Consider the following 17,154-nt stretch of genomic DNA (forward strand, 5'->3'; position numbering starts at 1 on the left):
ACAGTTCTGCTGCTACCACTAAGAGCAGTTTAGTAGTCTGGTAATAAATGTTTAAGTAGCTTGTACCAGTGTCTGCTCTGTATTACAAGCGGACAGTGAAACCTGAAAAGCAAAGAAAAGAGCTTAGATGAGTGTCTCGGCCATGTGGCTATCGTCAAAGCATCTGCTAAAGGAGGAAGCACAGAACCTAGCCAGGCTCCCTCTGACCGGTCTGTAGGATTGGGCTGCAGAACAACAATAACTTAACCGAACAGAGGCTGTTGTATGGCGGATAAACTGGCAGATCGCAGTGATCGCTGTACAAGTTGCAGAAACTGGAGTGGGAAGCGGGAATACAAGTAAATCAATCCGTCACTTCCAGTCTGCTCTGCACAAGATCCCCAGCCAGCCTAAGGTTGTTACAGGCTGAGAAAATCCCAACATTTTGGACATTAACACTCAAACAAACATGTCGGCGGGTCCCTCCGTGAGTCACTCCTCATCTCGTTTGAATCACAATAGGAGAAGCTACGTAACCAAATACAATGCTGCATTTTAACAACATGCTGCTGCTCAACCTATGTAATGTTCTCGGTATAATTGCCATTCAAACACACAAAAAAGGAGCATCTACCTTCAGTGCCAATGTGATGACATTTGGGACATCATATTATAGATTATGCTGCTGTCACATCAAATTACACTCTGTTAGGTCAAGGTTTTGTACATGAGACTATCTGCATTTCCATCCCAGGATATGATATTTGGCCTGGGTGGAAGAGATTATCCTGCTTGCTTGTGTGGATTTCACAGCTCAACTGGCAAGGCATCCCTTCACTGACTAGACAGCTGTTTTTTTCCCTCGCTTTGACTACTTCAGGCAAAACAGATGAGCTCGGTGATTCAAACTCAGCCAAGGCAGCATAATAGAGGGGAAAAATCCCTCTTACCAAGGGAATTAATTCACTGGGAATGACAATGAGGACAAACGCTGATAAACACAAGTGTCAGTATTTTAATCAGCGCTTTGAAAAGTTGTTCTGGTGTAATGTACTAACTACTGAAAAGAGCATTAGGGGGAATATATCTAAATATTTTACATTATGTTGGCTAGTGGTCCTTTTAAGTGAACATTTAAGGGCCACTTGTTTAAATACATGAAAATAGTAAAAATAATGTTATGTGAACGAGTACCGTACTGCAGGACAAACAGTGTCACTGATGTAAAGCACATGAAACCAAGCTGCTCATCCGACGACAGTCCCTCAAAATAAGTTTCAGCCCTGCAGATTTGTCGGTGCAGTTTGAGTGAAACCAGAGGCACCGATATGCGACGAGAAACTGCCTCAAGATAGCACATGTCTTCAAACTGCAAAATTCTCTGCCTGTAGGTGGCAACGTCATAAATCTACCGAGAGAGCTGCTTCTAATCAGCCGAGCTGCCAAGTGGCAAGCGGCTAACTGTGGTTCCGTAACATAAAATTATCTCCCCCTTAGACCGCCATTGTTGTGAAACTGTTGACAGGAACTACAAACAAGATCAATTGCTATTACGCATTTCCAAACCATGAGGGTTTTTGTATTTGCAAAACTTTCTCAGAGACATTTTCATGCATGTGCTCGGTTTACGCTGCTACTGCCAGTGCTACCTCTTTCCCTTCCCACTGTTTCCAAACGCTCCTTCTTGAGGGGGATCTGAAGACGTCGAAATGCGAGTGCGGGAGTTTGAGATTTAAGGCCAGTTAAGAATTTCGCATCGGATCTAAGCCGTAGCTATGCCGAAAGGTAGGTCATATCCTATGCAGGAGTGCTTGAAATTCCCCCCTCCTTTAACCTAAATTGGTTTAACAAGCCATACGCACCATCTCCTCCTACGTCTTCTCTCTTTTATGCCCTGTTGTTCATCATGTATGAACTCCACAACTCAAACACGATCAGCCCAGTTTCAGTCGCCATTGTTTGAAGTGCACAAGGAAACTCAAACACAGTGGCATAAAGAATCCCATCGCTAACAAGCACTTTGGTGCAGAGTGACACAGAAACAACTGCTCACAGCGGTGTATAGGCTAATGCATAACCTACAACTGTAAATGAACATCTAAGTCTAATATTAAAACAATATCAATGATGATAATTTGAGAATTACGTAGATTCCCTTAGCATGATATATCCACGCCTCAAGCGGCATCACTACCTTCTCACAGCACCGATTAGTACTTAAGTCTTATTTGAAAATATCTTAAGATTGACAACCAACGTTATTGGCAACAGGACACGAAAATATTCTTCACCATAATGATAAAACCTGTCTCTCTTCTCTTAATGGAGACACTCCACCCAACTAGAACACCTCAGCCATCTGTCAAGTGAGGCAAAGGAGGACGTGAAGTTAGGAAAGAGTGGGCTTCAATTAATCTATCACATGTAACCGTGCCTGCGTGTAACAGAACCACAGAACACCATGCTGTTAGGTTATGGCATAAAAAGGCTGGCTTTGTTGCCGGATGTGGGAAAAACATCCAATAGACTCTAAAAAAAGCACAGGAAGGAAACTGGGGGTGGGGTGGCAGTGAGTAGCAATGGGGGTGTGGTGGTGGAGAGTGGGAGTGAGAAAGGAATGTTCTCTTCACTCTCTTTCTCCTTCTTGTTATCATGCATACGCACACATAATAACCCCACTTTCTCACTAACAGCTATGAAAAGAATGCAGCATCACAGTTTTTTTTTTTTTTCCTCTCTCCGCGAGGAGAAAAGGCAAGAGAATCAGTCTTTACTTGCTTAATGATCTTTTTGCCATCAATTTTACAAGAACAAGTCAGCAAAAAAAATTAATGAAAGAAAAGGGATTTTATTACAGGAACCATTACCCCTGACTGTGTATTTACAGTGTGTGGTTAAGTATTTTTTAGTTATCTCCAACATTTTGTCAGGACAGATAGCAACACACTCATCATATTCTTGCAAGTCAGCTCGGTACGGCGCTGCATACAATAACATTCACTCCTTGTAGAGAGTGACACAGTGAAGGGTTAGATAACTAATTGATTATTAGTGCATTGGGAGTAGCACTTGACCCAACACATACCTCCCCTCCCTGCGCCAGATATAGTATAGATATGACCTGGGTTTGTTTAAAGGGTCCACTTCACTTGCATATGTTTAAACAAAGTCTATTCTGAAGTAGACCACTCGTGTCTTTGCTTTAAAGGTCAACAAGACATATGATTTGGTCTTGCCCTAAATTTTCTATAGTTTTTACGATAATCTAAATGTCTACAGGTTTTTTTTTTTTTTAGATGTTCTCTACCCGCTCTAAAGCAGCTCCCGTGTAGTTATAGGATTCACCTCCTTAATTGTTTTAATACTCATTCTCATCTCCTGGAGGCAACATTCACCACCTGGCTTTGCCAGATGGATTAAACCCACTTTGTACTTGTCTCGAGAGTGGTGAAAACGAGATAACAACTTAAAGTGGCGAACACAACAAACTGAGGAGAGTTAGGAGTAATACCATGAGAAATGTGGCAGAGACCTTTCAGAAAGGAGGAAGACGGTGAAAACGAAAAGCCCTTACACAGATGGAAGGACGCGCCTCACGCAACTTCCCACTTTTATTATCGTTTTCATTTCTCTTTTCTTTTATCTTAAAATGCACATAACCATAGAAACCCATCTACACCTTCATGCAATCCACCACAAACTACAGCCTCAGAAATGACCACACTCAATAAAAGCTCTCAGTGCTTAAAATGCACAAATTGAAAAAAGACAGTGTTGATTACTGATGCACAGCATGGGTATCTATCTGATACATTCTTCTATAGCGTCCATAAATGTTACACACATTACACAACATGGCTTTTCCTATCTGCTTCCCAATTTAAGGTGACGGTGCTCATTACACCTTCATTCAATCTTCTCATGTCGGGGGTGGGCTTGTCATGCAAAGAGCACATATCGCTTACACTGAAAAACATCATGCAAGTTTCATTACACTTTCAAATTAGCCATTTCAGTAATCGTCTTCCCTGATTGAACTTTGAATCTAATTGAATTTTAAAGATGCAATCTAAAACAACCAAGTAACTCGTGATAATGTATCTACGATTTAATTTCTGAAATGTTCTTATCTCTGAAGATTTGGCCAGCTTATTACGAATTTTTGTTACATTTTATTACTATGTTTGTTACGATATCATTACAGAATCTGCTTAGATAATCCTGTTACATGTGATCCTTTATCCAAACCTGGTTATAACTTGTGAGCGCTCACACTCAAAGGGGGTTTACCTCATCTGAATTAGAGGAACTGCTGTTGTTGGCCAACAAAATCCTGCACTATTACATCTGCAAGTAGGGACTCTGTCCTAATAAGCGAAAAATAGCCTGTTATACGCTTTTTAAGAATCCATTTTATGACAAAGAGCATTACTTTTAACTGCAGCAGTAGTATAGTTAAAATCATGACCAAATCTGTGAGTTTGTATCCTAATCAGCTCAAAATGAAAATAGTCCAACATAACCACCAAACGGTGCCGAGCCTTTGTCACCTGAGGCCTGCTTCCTGTTAAAACCAAAGTGTAGATGACTCGACCGGGGGCAGATACAGACCAGAGATCCTCCCCTGGTTTCACCTTCCGTGCGTGCTGTAGATGCAACAGCGGTGTCTGTGTGCCTCGAGGCAAGGTGGAGAGAGAGCAGGCGCCAGAGCATAGCTCAGCACCGTGACACCTCACCACAGCACAGCACTAACACAAACATTCCAGCTGCCACTTCTCAGCCTTATTGGCAGAGCTGAGGCAAGAAACAAGACCATCTATGTTCTTCCTCTAGACCCGTATCTGATGCTCCAGACAGGCTGGTCTAGCAGTCTGAAACATTTGGACTAGGATTTGACGGTTGTCAGAGTTTGATATATATATTTTGTGTAACCAGAATTTCACGACTGATGTTTAGTTACTTTAAATCCGTGCATGATCTCACAACGATTTAGCAGTTCTACACTTAGAAGGGCCTGGGAGCCTCTGAAATTGCTACCATTAAAAGGAAGATTCCTGTTTATTCCAACTTGATTAAAACAACATGGTTATAATATTATTGTACTTCTCTGGGATCACCACTGCATCACTGCAACAACGTCCAGTGGGTTCAAAATTAGCAGCCGAATGATCTAACAGCTAGCAAGCCAAAACATTTTAGCTAGACTATCTCTTTGGAGGTAAAGCCAAAAGTGAATGGATCCCTAATGTTGTTGATAATCGCTTACTGCATAAGAAGAGTATACATACAACTAAGGCAAGTACAGCTGGTTGAATTGTGATGGATGATTAAAAGTGACAGTTTTTTCATTTAATTTCACAATTGTTTGCCTTTGTTTTCTCCTCCGAATAAGTTGGCATACATCGAGATTCGTTTTAAACCTGTCTGATGTCTAAACACTCATGTTCCGTGCCCAGTCAGACTCTCTTTGAGCAATGTTGTCACATTACCAGATACCAGTAATTGGTTTGATGAGAACAATATCATCAGAACCAACAATGGAAGCAAAGGCTGTGAAAATAAGTTCCAAAATGTAAACTGGAGAAATCCTCACAAGTCTCAAGTGAAATCCCGACTAATTAAACGCTTTAAATCAGCTGGCAGCTCTACAAAGGCAGGGTGATGCGGTCGCTCAATCCATGACGCTCCTCGGTACGATCCCGCCACACTGCTCTACGAGGGGTTATAACGAAAAACAGTAATCCCTGGATCTCTATCAAGATGACAAAACTAAAACGGATCCGACACTTAAAGCGGCGACAAGAAACTTACATGGTTTGTTGATATGGTGGCCCCTGTGGACAAAAGACGTATGAGCACCAACTGTTTCCTGTGTAAAGATATTGATCGGGCTAGCGCATGCATTTCTTTTAGAAGCGGGTGAAAGAAAGACGTATAAGCACACCTGTCTGCACGATGAGGTAACGTATCTACTTTTGGGTTTGTAAGATTAATAACTGTAATATGAAGATGGTGAAACAAGCCATACCGTAACACCTGACTGACGAGCAGCAACTTCTTTCCTCAATTCATCCTCAGCACTCTGCCATAAAAAATATTTTTAATTTGATTAATTATACGACCTGGATAAGTTGGAATCCGACCGGGTGACATTACAGCATTAAGAAAAACTATAATGACTATATGGAAATAGCCGGTCTTCTCACTGACGGTCTCATTTGCATATGTAGGTCAAATAAATAAATTTAGACTATTTTATAAGCAAACTCATTAAAGTACGTCTGATAAAATACCAATTTGTTTAACTCAAATGCTCACCTTAAAAGATGGGACAGCATGTTGTCTTTGTCACTGCTGAGGCAGAGCAAGGTGTATGCATATCAGACACGACATAAAGAAAAGGAGATGTCAAGGACTGGAGACAAAAACTGTAATAATGTACGCCTGCGCTGAATTTTCTATTAGTTCTCGACTTTCATTACTAGCACAATGTCAGCAACACCATTTCAGACATGCAAACATTGTCAATGTCAACCGTGTTTGTGACTTTCCACATTTCATATATCCCACATCTATAATATTGCCCCAAGGACAACTGTAGCAAAGAGCAGAACATTAAAAAAGATGCAAATGGAGTTGAACTATGACTTCGACCCCAGAGCGCTGCAGCGGGCGGGAGAGAGGGGAAAGAAAAAGTGAATGCTTGTGCCTCTTTTCAGCACTCCGCAACTCTGGAGCCTGGGAACTTCAGCAGCTTGGCCGAGCTCTGAGAAATATCCTGAGCTGTAATGTAAACATGTCTGAACTCTGATCTAGCGTGGCCCTCCCCTCCCCCCTCCTACTTTAGCCCGGCATTCTGTGGAAGGGGTTTGCCAGTGACATCAGGAGCCCACTTTCTCATTTCCTGAGCGGGGTAATGACCCTGGGGAGAATAGGCTGTTTGAAGTCCCTGCAAATAAAGCTGCTTTGCTTTTGTTCCTCAGCAGCGGAGCAAGATAACTGATTAGGTTTTTGTGGCTTCGGATGGTTTTGTCTGATAAATACACTGTATCTTGATGTGGAGTAAAGGTTTTTTTCAGCAAAGGGAAGACATTACGTTGTCAAGGTAACACATAAGTTGACATCCACACCCTCTTCTCCGGTGATCATCAGGTCTGTTTACCACAGCAGCTACAACAAGTCCAGGAAACTCTGACATATCAGGTGGCTGATTGTCAGATAAGTGTGAGAACAGTTATAGATAAGCCCCTGTTTACCCAAGCGTCGCACAACTGTCAGCTCAGAACAAAACCGTCATAGCTGTCGATGTGAGGCACAATATGAATGCTAAAAATGGTGGAAACCATAAATAATGGGTTAAACGAGTGCTGAAAACAAGGCAGCCAAGCAAACCGCTTGTGTTTCAGTTGCTGCTTGCAATTTGTCCCCTCAATTCACCTTCCATGCACTGCACATAAAATACACCTGAACATGCTTGTTCCCACAGGGTTCCAGTTTCAGCACTGGGTCGCAAAGCACTTGTGGAAAGACACTCCAAGGCACTACCCTCCACTCCCTTCCACCCCCCCCCTCCCTTCCCTCTTTTTCCTCACACACAATCCTGCCCTCTCTTCAATTAAGTCAAGCAGGAAAAACCTGACAAACCTCAAAGAGCTCTCTCAGCAGAAGAAATCACATCAGGCATGAATGGATACCTCTACAAGGCCCCTCTGAATATATAGATGTACATAAACACGGCCCTTTCTTGCTAAGCGATTGCCCCAAGCTTCACATATATTTTTATGTCTAAACTCCAGATGATGAAAAGCCATGAAAAAAAAAAATGTTTCCTCAGTCAAGTGGATTTAATAGCTAGGATGGAGCGCTAATATATTAGTCATCCTAAAATTCCCCATCGACTTCAGTGGCGCAGATGAGTTTTTTTTTGTGTCTTGAGGTCCACATAATGCTCGAAGATTCAAACAAAGTGTCGGCAACAACGGGAAGCATGCTGAAAGCACAAATCAACAACAAAGGAATACAGTGGGGACTCTCTAATCCAAACCTCTAGGGAACGGAGGTATTTCAACCCAGTGAAATGTTCACTTGGATGAAACACTGAACAGTGGGGTAATTCATATTCAAAACATCAAACAAGTATTCACGCATATTCACAGGAGTCTGCTGCAGAGCCTAATTTGCAGCTGAAGAATCAACACAGAAATTTTAAACAATCGTGCAGCATTTTTGGAACTAATTTTCCATTTTTGCCTAACTTACCATATTGCAGATGTATTACACTTACACGTGTAAGGTTTCAACATGCTTTTCCTATTGACCAAGGTGTAGATTGTTTTCAGCTGACGCACAGAAAAAAAATTCAAAATACATAGTTTAACTCTTATCTATAGTGCTATTCATCCATTCAGATTGATTTGGTTTGAGTCGCAGCATTCTAAAAATATCTGCCTTCTCTTAAATATTGGATGGCACTGGTGCTAAAAGTGCCCAAAAAAGATACACCTGAAAAACTCAACATTAGCTTAGTTAGGCTAGCTGCCTCTCAACCAACAGTAGATGCAAGTTTTCTTATGCGCAGAGATATGGAAGGAAAATACAGATGGACAAATATCACTGCAGGTATTTTGGGGTGAACAATCCCTTTAAAATGTCCATCACAGTTTCCAAGAAATTGCTCAGAAATTGCATTCCAAAAACCATAACATTCATGTCTTAATATGTAAATTAAAATGTCTGTAGATTAATTTCATTTTGCTCAACTATCTGATTAACTGATGAATTGTTTCAGCATCTTTTCATCACGTGAAAATAAATCATGCCCCTCACACACACATGACCTTTTATTTGTTGCTACACCGACTGTAAATTAGCAGACTGGGTAGACAACAACAAAACAACCTGCACCACAAGGGAGGAGACGTTGCAAGGTTGATGCTGATCGTGTACTTTCTGCAATGTTAACACGGTGTTTTGAAGGTAAAGCTGTTACCTTGCAAGCTCTGCTAGAGGCTGCAAAGCATGGCCAGGGACAGCAACCAGATGTCTGTGGAGAAAAAAGATTTCTTAACCCTGGACGGGCGGTCGTTCAAGTTCAACTACAGGCTAAATTTACCCAAAAGGCCTTGTACAACGGCACGGCAGACCTGGCCCACCTGGACTGTCGGACGCCTATGTTCCTGTACACACTTACATTGTATCATCCCTTGAAGACTGAGGATGAGATGGGTCTACTACATGATTTCGGCAGCACTCTTCAAAGACTGGTACAGCCTTCCCATAGGCTGCTGAATAAAACATGAGGCGGGTGGGCTGTGTGTGTGTCTGCGTGCGTGCGTGTGTTTGTGTGTGTGGTGGGTGGGAGGGTGGTTTAGTGGGGGAAGCGGGAAAGAGGATGAGGGGATTCTTCAGACATCACTACTAGGGATACTGTATAACAGTTGATCCATGCATGCCTTTGATTTGACACACATCCTTACTGCCCTGCTGGGTGTCGGGAAATTTCCGTCTTCCCCGTTTCACATGTTCTTCTTTGTCTTCTTGTTTGTGGTATGGTGCAATTTTTTTTTTTTTTTGTCAGGATCGGAACTTGTTAACAAAATTAGTCCAGAAAAAGAAATGAAAGTGTGCTCATTTCAGGAGGAGAAGGCAATGCAAATCTTGCCAGGTACCGAGATGTCCCAGATTCACAGAGCACTATTTCGAACACACTGCTGCTGCTGCCGCTGCATGACATCATATTTGCTGAGACTTGTCTTTTTAAGACAGCTTACACTGGATTCAGTTTTTCTTCTATTGAGATAACAATATATGTAATCATCCAATCAAAAAATGAGAGTATTTATACATGAATAACATAAATGTACATTGATTTCACTCATCAGAATGGTCACCAAGGTCTTAACAGCCAAAATGTGTCTTATTATAATGTAGATTTAGTACTTTTCCAGCCACATGATGAACCTCTTTCCATCTCTCAGTGATGAGGTTTCAAGAGGCAATTTCTAAAGCTGTGCTAAAAACAGGAAAATGCAAATAAATACTAGTGAGAGTTGGACTGCAACTAATGTGTTTTAATTGTCAATTTATCTGCCAATTATTAAAATGTTTGTCCATAAGATTGTGAAAAATGCTCATCATAATTCCCCAGAGCCCAAAGTCGATTATCATTTTAGTTGATCGGCTAATCAATTAATAATATCAATCAACTAATCACTGCAGCTTTAACTGTGAGATAATAATGCAGTTCACCCAAAAGCATGAGGACATGGACTCTATACATGAGTCACATGTGGACTTTTTAGATTGTGCACTAGAACTGCACAATCAAGACTCATCTCACAACCCACTCTGGCTGACCTGACCAGTCCACCCGTGTGGATTTTAGCATTTTTATTTGCACTACACGCGGCCTTTAAGCTGCTGTTCTACATCAGTGACTGAAAATTACACCGAACACATGAAAGCTTTTACTGTACACGCACCCAGTGTCTCATAGGTCTTTTCTGGGAAAAATCCACCGGTGCACAGGAAGTGATACATGTTTTCTGCTATTAACAACATTGTTTGGAACTGGGTAGTCAGCAACAGCAACCACGGCCGGACAGACAAGGAAAAGGGGGTCGTAAAAACATCAGTTTGATCTAATGGAGGCAGTGAGAAACAACACAGCAACTACAGCTCAGCACTGGAGATGTCCTTTAAAAAAAAAAAATCTCTTGGATTGTCACTTAAAATTTCATTCGACATGCTTTGACGTCATCGCACTAGAATACGTGTTTTGCTGAAGATCCTGAGTTGTGCCACCTTGACACTGAATGATAAAAGCTGAAGACTTTAGACGATTGGAAATACAGAGTCTGTAATGTCTTCATTAACTAAAAGGGGATTGAAAAATAAAGCTCCTCTGAGACATGTCAGTCATCAGTGAACTTTGCTTTGTGCCACAGAATCTGGTGTCTGGGTTTGGCTACCAATAGCGCAGCTTGTTGAAGCCTGTACCCTGCTCTCCCTCGAGGACATAGCAATCATGATCACAAAATTTAAGTTGTTTAGAATGCATGTACGCTGATGTTATCATCAAACTATGTTTACCGGGGAATAGAGACATTCATTTCATGCATGATTTAGCCGGAAGATGATACAGTAGCTATTAACTAAGTCAAAATCAACATACTGTCCAAACAAATGTCCTCCAGAGGCAGTAATTTCCTGGAAACTGACAAGCCACGGCATTATCCTTGTGTGTGATATTAACCTACCACTTCCCCCCTTTCCTTAAAAGACAAGCTGTGCTTACACAGATCTATTCGGTTCTAAGAATTTATGAACTGCCTTCGGATATGACTGTGGAATGTCCAGAACATACTGTTACATGGCCCTAACTTTTATTACATAAGTCAGTAAGCTGATGTGTATCAGTAAGAAGCCGCTGTCATGTTCCTCCTGATCCGAATGCAGTGATGCTTTCTTCTGTTTTTTGCGGTGTCAATCAGCACAGACACAACACAGGCATTTATGGATGGAGAAGTCATAATATCAATCTCGGAAAGCATGTTACTGCCTGACATGAATCTGGAAAATGCTTGAGCAAATGTCAACAAATGAGTCTTAACTTCAATCACATTCCAAAGTGCGCTTTACCGTCAGGCCAGTGGGTCTTAAATTTAATCTAGTAAGGTGGATCGTAAATGGAGCATAATAGATTTGTATTGGCTCAAAGTCTAGAACCTTTTCACGTAATGTGGGCACAGTAACATATATTTTTACGTATACTGTATGTGTGTTTTTGCATATGTGTTGTCTCACTCCTGTACATGTTCGTATATGTTTTGCTAATGCTGCTCATTATTTCTTTATCGTATTGTCTGTGACAAATATCACATTTCCAATGCTTTGTATGTAATTTATTTAACTTATGTACGTACTTGCTAATGTTGCTTTTCTCTTCTTTTTCTATCGTATGTCAAGCCCTTTACTTTGCAGATTTTGCACAAATATTATTATACTCTCATTTATGGCTGCAAAATTAATCAACAATTTTGGCAAAATTGCAATATGACAAAGTGCAGTGTCCAAATGTTAAAGAGGCTGCAATTTGTTGATAAAAGTAAAATATGTGACATAACAGCATTATAAAGTATTACTGTAGCACTGAAGAAATGCTCCTGGCCTTCAAATCTGGTTCACCAGATGTACGAAAAACATGTTTGTTTGGTACAGACGCCGACAAAAAGTCACGAATGCAGTCGTTTTTTCAGTGAAAAAGAAAACTGTGAAGCTAGGTAATCCTGCTAATTTTGCTTATTTGCTGATTTCATTATACATCATGTACAGCCCTTTAATGCTTTGTGCGCTATGAATAATTTTGACTTGACTTGTCAGTTTTTGCAGCATGTGGACAAAGAACATTATAGTCTACGCTCATCCAATTAGGATCCATTGTTATAAACTGTCAATATTATGACCTTGTCTTTTTGCCTGAACTGCATTATTTAAATCAAACTGTCATTTTAAACATTGCATATCTGAAAACAGAGTGAAAACTGTTAACTGATATTTATAATATTCTAAATGAGCTTTGTTTTGCTAGAAATACTCACATTTATATAACAGAGGACATTTCAAATACATATTCAAGACCAAAAACTGCAGTATGCATGAGCAGAATTGGATTGATTTTAGCCCTGTTTAAACCATATCTTGGAATGAGCACTAATCCCAAATAGAAGGAGGAGATTAACAGATGGCTTTACTACAGTATGGAGGCCTATCTTAATGTCTTTTAATCAGAGCACTATGAGATGCTAGACTCATCTCGCAGATGCAGTCCACACAATGAGACAAGCTTAATCACATCAGACTTACAGTGTGTTCGTGCTGTCAATAAAAAAGCACCCGCAGCGATTCCAGCCCTCACTAAAGGGGACTGAAAGTAATTCAGTATTCAGACCAACTGACAGCCAGCTACTCCTAAAAAGAAAAACTTTAGCCTTCCCATGACAACATGGGTGTGATCTGTGGGATGAACATGGATCCTTGCTGCATCCACAGGGTTGGGCAGAGATGTGGGCTTCACTGTGGGTGGCCCCCATGGACCTGGGCTAATTGTTTCACATCACAGGCGAGCCAGTCTGAGATCAGACCACCGGCAGCTCTGATTCAGGCAGTTCAACAGCCAAACAGGGTATGCCAGGAAGCACTTACAGTGCACACTCCGCCCCACACTCACACACATGCACAAACACACACTACTCTTCATCCATCATACATGACCACAAGAGAATAGAACGAATTTCTTTTTTCTCTATCCTATCTGAGTAAGCTGTCAATCCTCTGGTAAGCTGGTAGCTGTGGTGCCCTCAGCGACAACACAATTAAGAGGTGGAATTGCTCTGTTTCAGTGTCCTGTTGGCTCAACACATGTACTTTAAATGTAATCTAAAAAATGTTTGATACAACAATTATACTACGAGAAGAAAATCCTCTTGACCTTTTAAAACTAAATACGCAGATTGAAGATTGAGTTCATTTTACCAGGGTTGGATGTGACTCCCGCAGTACAATCAAACATTTAGCTGTAGAACTGTCTATTCTGATTCAAGGTGTGTAGGTAAACTCAAGGAGAAAGCTTTCTGGTGCCCAGCTGGGGGGCAGATGGAGGCAAGCAAAAATCATGTTCATCCAAACTATAAGTGAAGAAAAGATACAAATAAAAAATCTAATGTGTTGTTGTTGTTTTGCAGCTGACCGAATGACCTGAAAATTTCACAGATCTAAACTAACTAATAGCAACTATTGGAGTGAACTTCCCCGCTATGCCAGGACCTGCACATAAATCAGGATCTCGGAAAAGAAAGGAGAAGAAAAAGAGGGAGCTGGCAAGAGCTTTTGACCCACATAATAATGTAATGACCAACTTTTTTCAGTCAGCTCGGAAAGCTGCTCACAGCAGGGCTGAAGAGGCGAACAATAGCAAGGAGGTTAACGTTATAGCTAGCATTACTAGCCAAGAGATAGCACAAGAGTGCATGTGGTTTATGGAGAGGAGAAGAGAGCATGAGCATGTGCATGCAATTATACATTTTAACAAAAAATGTCATCTTGCACATTTGTCTTGATACACAATAATCTGCAACGGACACCACTGTGTAGTGGCTCACAACCTTTTTGCAGTGTGACCCTTTAAAACAATGCAATGTCAACCTGCAACCCCTCATCACTATTCCCTTTCTGCTCATCCAATTCATGCGAAGAGTTATTTTATGTCCTTGCTTTATTTAATTAATTTTTTATAGTCCAGAAGATGAGAGAGAAAAGGGCTAAGTTTAAGCAAAGTCTTAAAAAAGTCAACATAATTTTGTCAGCTGAATTTTTTTTTTTACTACTTTCTGTCGGTTTTATCTTGTGACCCTTTTGTCGTAGGTCCCGAACTCCAAGTTGGAAACATCTGATCTGTCATCAAAATCCAAAGTGCATCCGACAGCAGTTCTCAATGCTGACCTTTTGTCCAAGGTGCTGCAATTGTGGCAAAATAACACAAAGCTTAAAGAGCATTTTGGCATTGTGCCCTAATTGGGCAGCTCACAGTAGATAGTGAATGGAAACATGTCAAGAGAGATAAGACTGATAAGAAGGAAGACAAGGTTCTTCGGCCAAATTTTAACTTTGGGGACTTTGCTTTATATGGTTTGGGTTTTACACCACTAGATGACCAGGATGCCTCACACTCCTACTTTAAAAATAAAAAAAAAGAGCTGCTGCTGTGCGGTGGACACAAAGAGGGCAAGTGGGCAAACACAACAGGGGCAAATACATCAGCATACAGATCACTTTCTCTGCGAGCGCATGCTGCTCTCGGCCTGTAGTTCCCAGATCTGTCACTAGAACAAGACTGGGAAATAACAAAATCCTCCCAGTGCACACAGGACTGTTAATCACCAGGCATCCCTCGCCTACTGCTTTTTCAAGGCCTGTTTGACTTTAAGTAAACATGTGCAGGAAATGTATTCAGTGGCTCCAAACATTTATATGGGGGCCTTGTGCTTCAAACAGTTTCATGGCCAGGACATCTTTCAAGAAGGTGCTTAGTGAGCCATTTGTTACACGCATGATAATAGGGCATGACAATGTATGGCATGCTATGAGGAGCGAGGCTGTATCGCTGTTTGTTAAGCCTTTAGTTTGTGTGTACTCACTATCTGTTTTGTTGATAGACAATGTGCGATGGCTGCTGGATCCTGATCTGATGAAAACTGAACGTCTGTACATTGTAACACAGCGCTCGTGTTTTTTAAGCTCCTCTACTCTGACCTATTTCTCTGCTGAATGAATTCACTGATACAGGTACAAAAGGGAAAGACTGCAAAAAGAAAAAAGAAAAAGAAAAAAAACATGGTTGTGAAACATCTAAAATATGAGTATTCCAAAAAGCTTTCGATGAACACATGCGAGCATTACGGAAAATCATTTCTCTGAGTCGTTTGGATAAGTAAGCCCTCGTCTCGTCTTCCCCGTTTCTCCAATTTCATCTAAAAGAATATCCTTTGTTAATCTGGTCTCAATGAGCACCGTTGTTAAGTGCTGCTCACTCTGCACTCCCAGCCAGTCATAATCCATTGTGTTGTTTGCCCCTCACTTGGTGTACATTTCCATCGCAAATTCCAATGTGAACAGTCAATAACATGCACAGATGTGGCCATTGTAGAAGCCTTACTTTTTTTTAATTCAGAAGAATGTAGTATGGTGAACGACTACTGCACCCCAGGAAAACATTTGATACACGAGTTGTACCACGATTATTTAAAAAAGAAAAAAAAAAAAAAAAAAAAAAAAAAGCTGTTCATGTTGTTGTTTTCAAGTGTTTTCCCACACTTTACTCAATTTGAAGAGACCCAGAAAGAACTCCCTGCAGTATTAATGCTGGATAGATGGAGTATAAAAGCATTAAAGGGGGATTTTGCAATGGCTGCTGTTCTGCTTCATCCAATCATCATGAGTTGCGAAAAACATATTAACCTCGGGGTTGATAAAAACATGTGCGCCAGGACTTCATTTCCTCCTCACCATCTTGCTGCACTCATCAGTTTTATGTAGAACACACTACTCCAGAGTCAACATCAGTAAAAAAAAAAAAAAAAAAGAAGAAAAGAAAAAAAATGAAACAGTACAATAATGATGTTCCCTGACCTCTTTTAGACAGTCAATATAATCCATGATGTTGCCGTTTCTTGCCTCCCATCATGTTCCACGGCAGCACCGCGCTTTATATTACCACTATAAATCATGGAAAATCTACTTTTCCTCTGTGTGAAAGTCTTGATGAAGGCAAAAGCTAATACAATTGCGTGACATGTAGTGGAGGCTATCCCGTGCGCAATTCCAGTGATGACAATAAATGAAGTGACAGAACAATCATCGCTGCCCTTTTATGGCTTTACTGGAAAAAAAAAAAATATATATATATATCACATTGTTTATTTTTCCATCCAACATCTCAAGCAAATCTACTGCAGCGACATCTGCAAGCTTTCACCCTGTTGACATTATATTGAAACTCTGCTTGGGAAGTAATTCATAGTCGAGATGCTGAACTCCCTCATGCCCAATGAAAGAAAACAACAAAATAAATCTCACATCTCACTGGCTGTGCCCTTAAGAGATGCCATACAGGAAGTCAGTCCTATCAGCTCTTGCAGGCACACAGAAAGCCACGCTGTGTTCCCTGTGTCATGTTCTTTACAAGGCTGTGTTGTTGAGGGAGTGAACTACACTGTCCTTCCTCAATATCCTTCACTAGAAAGACTCTCAAGCTTTACAAAGTAAGTCTTGAAACTCCTCGAAATGAAGCCACGCGGCTCTTCACTAAATACTGGATGCTTCAGAAACATACAAACAAACACGACGTTCTTGTTAAGACACACTTTGAGAAACCTGTTCAATGACAGGTGGCATCCTCTAGAGAATCTGTCAAATTCGCGTGACACACAAAAGGAAACGGAATTATCTGTACTGCGAAATGAGATAACGGTGCATATTAAATGGGTTAAACAAGCCACAAGAATGCATCTCGCATCCCTCTGTTTGGATCAGCTGCACTGTAGAGATGCTGACATGGTTTGCAGTAAATGCAAAACATCCCCATGGCCCGTTGACCCCAAAACCATTTCCTCTGAATGG

The 17,154-nt window shown here is 40.9% G+C and overlaps 1 protein-coding gene across 1 annotated transcript in view; it reads right to left on the reverse strand.

Moving 5' to 3' along the window:
• Positions 1-17,154, reverse strand: part of maml2 (mastermind like transcriptional coactivator 2) — a 39,461-nt gene that overhangs the window by 20,332 nt on the left and 1,975 nt on the right. The window lies entirely within an intron of this gene.

The sequence above is a fragment of the Sparus aurata genome, chromosome 2 (genome assembly GCF_900880675.1).
Source record: "Sparus aurata chromosome 2, fSpaAur1.1, whole genome shotgun sequence".
In the NCBI taxonomy this organism is placed as follows: Eukaryota; Metazoa; Chordata; class Actinopteri; order Spariformes; family Sparidae; genus Sparus; species Sparus aurata.